Genomic DNA, 8,070 nt, shown 5'->3' with positions numbered 1-8,070 from the left:
TAAAAAATGTGTCCTGTGCCCAAGCCAACTGACCAAGATGGCCGCCATTTGGGTTTTGAGGATTTGAGTTACAGCCCTTGACTAAGGTAGCGGGTTGTAATCAGACAAGAGAAAAATTGTAAAATTCGAAGCAGACTACAGATTAACTGCAACATATTGATGTGTAAGGTGTATCAAAATCATTTCTTTTGACAATTTGCACGATCTTAATATACCAGAATATTCTTAAACTCTTGGAAAATGGCAAAATCTAACGAGGAGAGCCAAGGTGAAGAAAAAATGGCGTCGTATGCCGACGCAACCAAAACTGATCCAAAGACAACAAGCTCTTCGACAATGACTGGAGTCAAACCAGTCTTCGTTCAAGAAATAGATGTATTTGGTTCACTCACAGATCGAGTCACAACAAAAACATTGTACCTTACAAATGTTGAAATGTACCAAACCCTAGGTTATTCAGTTGAGGCACGTTCCATCATAGGACTTCAACGAATAAGAGGACTCTGGCGTATATACCTCGATTGTGAGTCCGCTAGAGACCACCTTATCTGTAAGGGAGTTGAAATTCGGGGTAAACAAATCAATATTTACTCAAGAAACCCTAGGGTAACCACACATGAGAACATAGACACTGTCCGATTTAGAGTGAAAGATGTTCCACTGTCTGCCGATGATGGCCAAATATTAAGAGCTCTAGAAGAACGGAACTGTGTAATTATGAACCACTTTAGAGAACGTCTCAGGTATGAGAATGAGATCACTAACTGTCTCACTGGTGATAGAATTATCATATGTCAGGGTCCTTTATCCCAAGACATTCCTCGCTCTATTACTATAGGCAAATACAGAGCCACAGTCATGTACCGTGATCAACCATCTACAAGCAGTCGTCAAAAAAAGTGCTCGAAATGTCTAGCTGATGGGCATAATTTTAGCAATTGTCCTAATGACTGGGTTTGCAAATCATGTGGTAAGGAAGGTCATAAACAAATTGACTGTGTAGAAAATGACCTCTCTGACAACACTCAACACCCTAATGAACAACAAAGCACAAATGAAAACACAAATGATGCTGAAGGCACCATTGAAGAAAATGATACAACACAGCAACCAAATCACACAGATGATCCATCTACAAATAGTGAACATGAATCAACGAGTGTACATGAAGAAGACATTGATATGTCCCAATTAGTAACATCTCTGGAGGCAGAACAACGAAAGAAAAAAAAGTCAAAGAAAGAGAGAAAAACAAAACAAACTCAAATCACCTCATTTGTATCGGAGCAACAGGAATCTGTATCAACTCCAGCTAAACAAAAAACCAACAGAAACGTGGAGAGGTCTCCAGTTACCCCGACCCATGTTTTGCATGACAACGAAGGTGATACCACAGCTAAACGGTCAAAAACTTTGGCAACTTAATGACACCAACTGAAACCAAATGGCATTTATCAGTACTGTATATGTAGCAACAAACAGTTTACAGAACCTTTATATGAAAACAAATAAATGTAAAACTGGTTTAAAATTATACTGTAATGCATGTTTAGTGATATTTATTTTGTTTATAATCATGATGACATGTGTAACAAAACTCATTTACAGTAGAGTTGAATTTAGTATAGTTTCACAATTTATATCTTTGGTGAATTGCATATTTTATATAAATTTCGCACTTTTCTCATCACAGTTCCAATTAATCAAGATGTGCCTCAAAATTCTTCTCCTTATATCACAAAATGAACACACATATATTTTGTTAACTCTGTACACAAATTTGCAACAGACATACTTTTGCACACAAAAATTCATAAGTGAATTGACAACAGATGTTCCCATACAGATTCACACTTATAGCTCTGTGTATGCTGATACTTCATGTCTAGATTATGTGCAAAACTTTGAGTCCAAATTGGAAAACAGATATAATCCACTTCATAATGCAAACCATTACATATATCTCCTGGAAAAAATAATAAATCTTTTAGCACTCAATAGCTATAAAAAACAATTTAGCAAAATAAAAGCAAAGAAGAATGAGAATAACAAAACATTACGAATAAGACCTGACAAAAGAAACACTTATAGTACTGATAAAAAAAAATGTACATATTTACATAAAGAACTCATTATCTTTATCTACTGTAAACTATGTAAATACATCTTTTGTATAATATATTCATGTAAATGTTTTTATTTTTATATTTCTTTAAAGAATTATTGTAGTATTTATATTATTTTTGTATTGAGTAAAATTTATTTCTCAATTATTGTCTTCACAAACTGTGTGTGGCATATGTTTGTCATAGCTCAGTTTGTAAACAAAGTCACGTTGTTGACCCAAATAATGACCCGTAAGGCGAGGTCATCATGTGTAGAAACTGTATGTTTTGTCAATTTGAGAACAACATTGTGTAATTTTCTTTTACATAATACGGTAAAGATAAACATTAATGATACTGTGTATCTAATTATTGTGATTAAATTTTATCACTATTTAATATGTTTTTATGTAGGATCACTTCTTACAGTAAAACAATTTGCACTTTGTATAAAGTATAAAGAATTAAATGCTAAAAGTACAGCAAAATTGACGACAATTATTTACCTGTTGAATAAAGTAAATACTCGTGAACTGGTAACAGAAAGAATAAAATCGATAATTGATACTATAAATAGATGGGGGTTCCCCAATCATAAACTTACCTTTTACATTAACAATTATGGCTGATCAAAACCTTCACATCTGTACAGTTAATGCTAAGGGATTACAGCAAGCTGAAAAAAGAAAAAGACTAATTGAATGGACAAAACAACAAAAATGTGATATTCTCCTAATACAAGAAACACACTTTACTGACAACTTAGAAGAATCTTTAAAAAAAGAGTTTGAAGGTGAATTATTCTTCAGTAATGGTCAGAGCAATGCTAGAGGGGTATCTATATGGTTAAAAAGTAGGCTCAACTATAAATTTATTGACTTTTATAAAGATAAAGATGGAAGACTTCTTCTGGTAAATATAGAAATTGACGAAAGCATACTTACAATTGCAAACGTTTATGCACCAAATAATACTAAGCTAAGAAACACTTTTTTTAAAACGGTTAAAACTTTTATAGATAAATATAGTCTTGGACAACTAATAATCGGAGGAGACTTTAACGATATTTTATCTGAAAACGATACTAAAAATAAAAATAAAAGATTAAAATTTGATAAACCAGTCTGCGGACTTAAAACTTTAATTAAATCTTTGAAATTAACAGATATATGGCGTGAAAAAAACAGAGATAAAAGTCATTTTACATGGTGTAAAAGAAATAAAACTGAAGCCACTAGAATTGATTACTTCCTTGTTAGTACTGAAATTAAAAAAAATTGCTCCTCTTGTGATATTAGACCAATTGTTATTCAATACACTGACCATAATAGTGTATCTTTAAAAGTACATATATCAAGAAATAATAAAGGACGTGGATACTGGAAATTAAATAGTAGCGTTTTAAACGATGAAATCTACCTAAAAATAATATACAATCTAATTAACAACTATAAAATTAAAGCAAATGATTCAAAAAATCTAGATACTTTATGGGACACTTTTAAAATAGAGGTTCGAGATTGTACAATTCAATTCTGTAAATTAAAAGCCCTCAACAAAAAAGATTCAATCAATGTGTTAGAAAATCAACTTAGACAACTTAATAATGAAATTCATACAACTAACATCAGAGTTAATGATTATGAAACAAATACCTCCCTGATTGAAAAAATAGAGAAACTAGAACAAGAGTTAGGAAATCTTTATAATGAAAAAGTAAAAGGTAACCAAATAAGATCAAGGGTGAAATGGATTGAAGAAGGAGAAAAAAATACTTCCTACTTCTTAGGTCTTGAAAAAGCCAGGCAGTGCAAAAAAACCATCACTAGATTGTATGATGTAAACAATAATATAATTATTGATCAAGAAAAAATACTTAACATTGAAGTTAACTATTATAAAACATTATACTCCTCAACTAAGCCTGATGTGGAAGATATTAAAAAGTACTTTAACAATATTAAAAAATGTCCAAAATTGAGTGATACTGAAAGTGATTTATGTGAAGGAAAAATAACAGTGCAGGAATGCACAGATGCAATATTCAAAATGAAACTAAATAAAGCCCCAGGTCTAGATGGACTTAATGTTGAATTTTACAGAAAATTCTGGGAAAAAATAAAAGATTTAATTGTATCAGTATTTAATTTTTGCTATAAAAAAGGAGAATTATCATCTTCACAGAAAATTGGAGCAATATCATTAATATACAAAAAAGAAGATCCACTTTCTTTAAATAATTATCGCCCAATAACTCTGTTAAATTATGATGTAAAATTGTTGGCTTATGCACTTGCTCAAAGATTAAAACAAGTATTACCAAAAATAATTCATACTGATCAAAAAGGTTATATAAAAAATAGATACATAGGCTTCAATATAAGGCAAATACAAGATATTATTGATTACTCAGAGAACTTTAAAGTAGATGGCGCTATACTTTTTGTTGATTTCTCTAAGGCATTTGACTCCCTCGAATGGAACTTTATGTCAGAAACTTTGGTAAAATTTGGCTTTAAAAGTAGTTTTATAAGATGGATTCAAACAATGTACACAGACATAAAAGGTTGTATACTCAACAATGGTTGGGTGTCCAGCAGTTTTAACATTTTTCGGGGAATTCGACAAGGATGTCCAATTTCTTCGTTAGCCTTCGTATTAGTGGTTGAAATTATGGCACTAAAACTAAGAGAAGATAATAATCTTAAAGGTTTAGAGGTGAAACTAGATGGTAGAAATTGCTCACTTAAAATATGTCAACTTGCAGATGATACAACACTATTTCTTAAATCACCAAAAGATGTTAGTTTAGCAATGAATATAATTGAAACTTTTGGAAGTTTATCAGGACTACAACTAAACAGAAATAAAACAGAGGGATTTTGGTTGGGAAAACTTAAACATAGCAGAGACAAATTTGAAAACATAAATTGGAAAACAGATAATATTAAAAGTCTTGGATTTTATTTTGGTTATAACAATCAAGACTGTCAAAAACTAAACACTGATAAGCAGCTTAAAAAGTGTGAAAAAATAATATCAAACTGGATGAAAAGAAATTTAACATTAATAGGTAAAATAATAGTAGTAAAATCATTAATTCTACCAAATTTAACTTATATTGCATCAAATATGTACATACCAAAGGAAATAATACAAAAGTTTAAAACTCTAGTATATAATTTCATATGGAATGGGAAAAAAGATAAAGTTAAACGTGCAACTCTTTGTAAAAACTATCTAGAAGGTGGGTTAAAAATGATCGACATAGACCTATATCTCAAAGCTCTTCAATTGCGATGGATTTTAAAACTTAAACAAAATTCTGGTGATAATTGGACAATCATACCCCAAGCTTACTTAAACAAATTTGGTAAAAACCTCTTGATATTTCAAATGAATATTAAAAATGTTAATATGTTAGACAAAAAAATATTTAAATCCCTTCCTGAGTTCTATCAGCAATTGATTAAAACTTGGATAAATGTTAAGGGAGGACAGACAAAGATCCCACAATCGTTTCTAGACATAAGAAAGCAGATTTTATGGGGCAATCATAACATACAAACAAAAGGAAAACACTTATTACTTACTAAATGGATTGAACATAATATTCTGTATGTAAATGACATACTTGATGAAAGAGGTTGTATATCAGAAAATAAAATTTTATTTAAATTAAAAGATAAACGGGATTGGATTAGAGAATTATCATTATTAAAGAAAGCTATTCCAAAACATTGGCAGAATATTTTAAAACAAGAAAGCTCATTTAAAACAAAAGTAAATATAAAGAAAACAAAAAATCTGCAAATACTAATCAATCATAATATCCATCCAGAAATGAGTAATAAAGAAATATATTCAATACTAATTGCCCCCTATAAGCAAGAAAAACCTGTAGGTATTCTGAAGTGGGAAAGAATTCTTGAAGAAAATTTAAATATAAAATTTAAAAGCACTCTTAATTTTATATTCAATTACCTAGAAAACAACAAATTTAAGATGTTTAAATGGAAACTTCTAAACTTCATCCTTCCATGCAACGACTTATTAGTACAGTGGAAAGTACTAGAAAACAATTCTTGTAATTTTTGCAAAGAAATTGACAACTATAAACATTTTTTTATTACCTGCCCTTATAATAATACTTACTGGCAAGAAATATACAAGTTATTACTTTATCTTAAAATAGATAGACATATTTTAAGGCTAGAAAATTTAATAACTGGCTATAAAATAGCAGATGTAAAATATTTTGATATAAACACCCTGATAACAGTTATATTCTTCTCCATATATAAGGCACATTTTGTTTCAAACAAAAAAGAATCAAAGATAGAAATCTTTAAAATTTTCAAAAAAGAAATATATGACATTATAAGATTAAATTCGATAAGAAATATAGAAACCGGGAATACGTTATTAAAGACTTCAGCATACTGTAACCTGTAAGTAAAGGTATAGTTTGTTTTTAACAGATAAACAGATGCTAACTTCCCTTGGCCTTGTATAAATATTTCACCACGAGGTGCCAAGATAAACCCGCACAGCAAATAACCTTTTAAATTGAATTTAAAATTATTTCATAAACTTACCTAGTTATGTTTTACTAACATAGTCAAGCAAGTAAGCTTAGACAAAGTAAATCCTTCAAAACAAAGAATATTAAAGTAACTCCAATACACAGGTAACCACCTGTGAGAAAGTAAACACATATAATAAACACAAAACGATACGGTGTAGATCCGTTCTTTTTCCCGATTTGTAAGCAGACTAAATCAATGTATATTGATGTTAATTTAATTTATGTATTATGTCTTATTGTATAATACTAACAATTATAAAATATTTTATTATATATTCTCCCTGGATGTATAATAACTGATATACAGGGATACTTAGCCTAATGCTGTAAGCTAGGTAAATTGTTAAACAGCATTTAGTGCAATAAAGATGATTTAATTGTTAAAAAAAAAAAAAAAAAAAAAAAAGATGGCCGCCATGGCTAAAAATAGAACATAGGGGAAAAATGTAGATTTTGACTTATAACTCTGAAACCAAAGCATTTAGAGCAAATCTGACACGCGGTTGTTTATTGTTTATTGTTTATCAAGGCTATCTGCTCTGAAATTTGTAGATGAATCGGCCAACCGGTTGTCGGTTGCTGCCCCTGAATTGGTAATTTTAAGGAAATTTTGCTGTTTTTGTTATTATCTTGAATATTATTATAGATAGAGATAAACTGTTTACAGACATAATGTTCAGACAAGTAAGATCTACAAATAAGTCAACGTGACTAATATGGTCAGTTGACCCCTTAAGGAGTCATTGCCCTTTATAGTCAATTTTTTACCAACTTTTTGTAAATTTTTGTTATCTTTTACAAAAATCTTCTCCTCTGAATCTACTGTACCAAATTAGATTAAACGTAGCCACGATCATTATTAGGGTATCTGGTTTAAAAATTGTGTGCGGTGACCAAGCCAACCAACAAAGATGACCGCCATGGCTAGAAATAGAACATAGGGGTAAAATGTAGAATTTGGCTTATAACCCTGAAACCAAAGCATGTAGAGCAAACTTGATGGAGATAAATTGTTTATCAGGTCAATATCTATCTGCCCTGAAATTTTCAGATAAATTGGACAACTGGTTGTTGGGTTATTGTCCCCAATTGGTAATTTTTACAGAAATTTTGCCATTTTTGGTTATTATCTTGAATACTATTATAGATAGAAATAAACTGTAGACAGCAATAGTGTTCAGTAAAGTAAGATCTACAAATAAGTCAACATGACCGAAATGGTCAGTTGACCCCTGAAGGAGAAATTGCCCTTTATAATCAATTGTTAACCATTTTCATTAATTTAGAAAATTATTGTAACTTTTTACAAAATATTTTCCTCTGTAAAAAAAAGGCCAAGTTCATTATAGATAGAGAAAATTGTAAGTAGCAAGAATG

The 8,070-nt window shown here is 30.3% G+C and overlaps 1 long non-coding RNA gene across 1 annotated transcript; it reads right to left on the bottom strand.

The window, feature by feature from the left end:
* Positions 1 to 1,542: 1,542 nt before the first annotated feature.
* Positions 1,543 to 6,840, bottom strand: LOC143076306 (uncharacterized). The gene is made up of 3 exons (XR_012978607.1): positions 6,704 to 6,840; positions 2,710 to 2,781; positions 1,543 to 1,966 (listed from the first exon to the last, which is right to left on the bottom strand). It is a non-coding gene; the product is annotated as an uncharacterized LOC143076306 (long non-coding RNA).
* Positions 6,841 to 8,070: the final 1,230 nt, after the last annotated feature.

Source organism: Mytilus galloprovincialis, chromosome 5 (assembly GCF_965363235.1).
Source record: "Mytilus galloprovincialis chromosome 5, xbMytGall1.hap1.1, whole genome shotgun sequence".
In the NCBI taxonomy this organism is placed as follows: Eukaryota; Metazoa; Mollusca; class Bivalvia; order Mytilida; family Mytilidae; genus Mytilus; species Mytilus galloprovincialis.
Note: the sequence above shows the minus strand (reverse complement) of the source record. Positions and strands in the feature narration are given on the sequence as shown.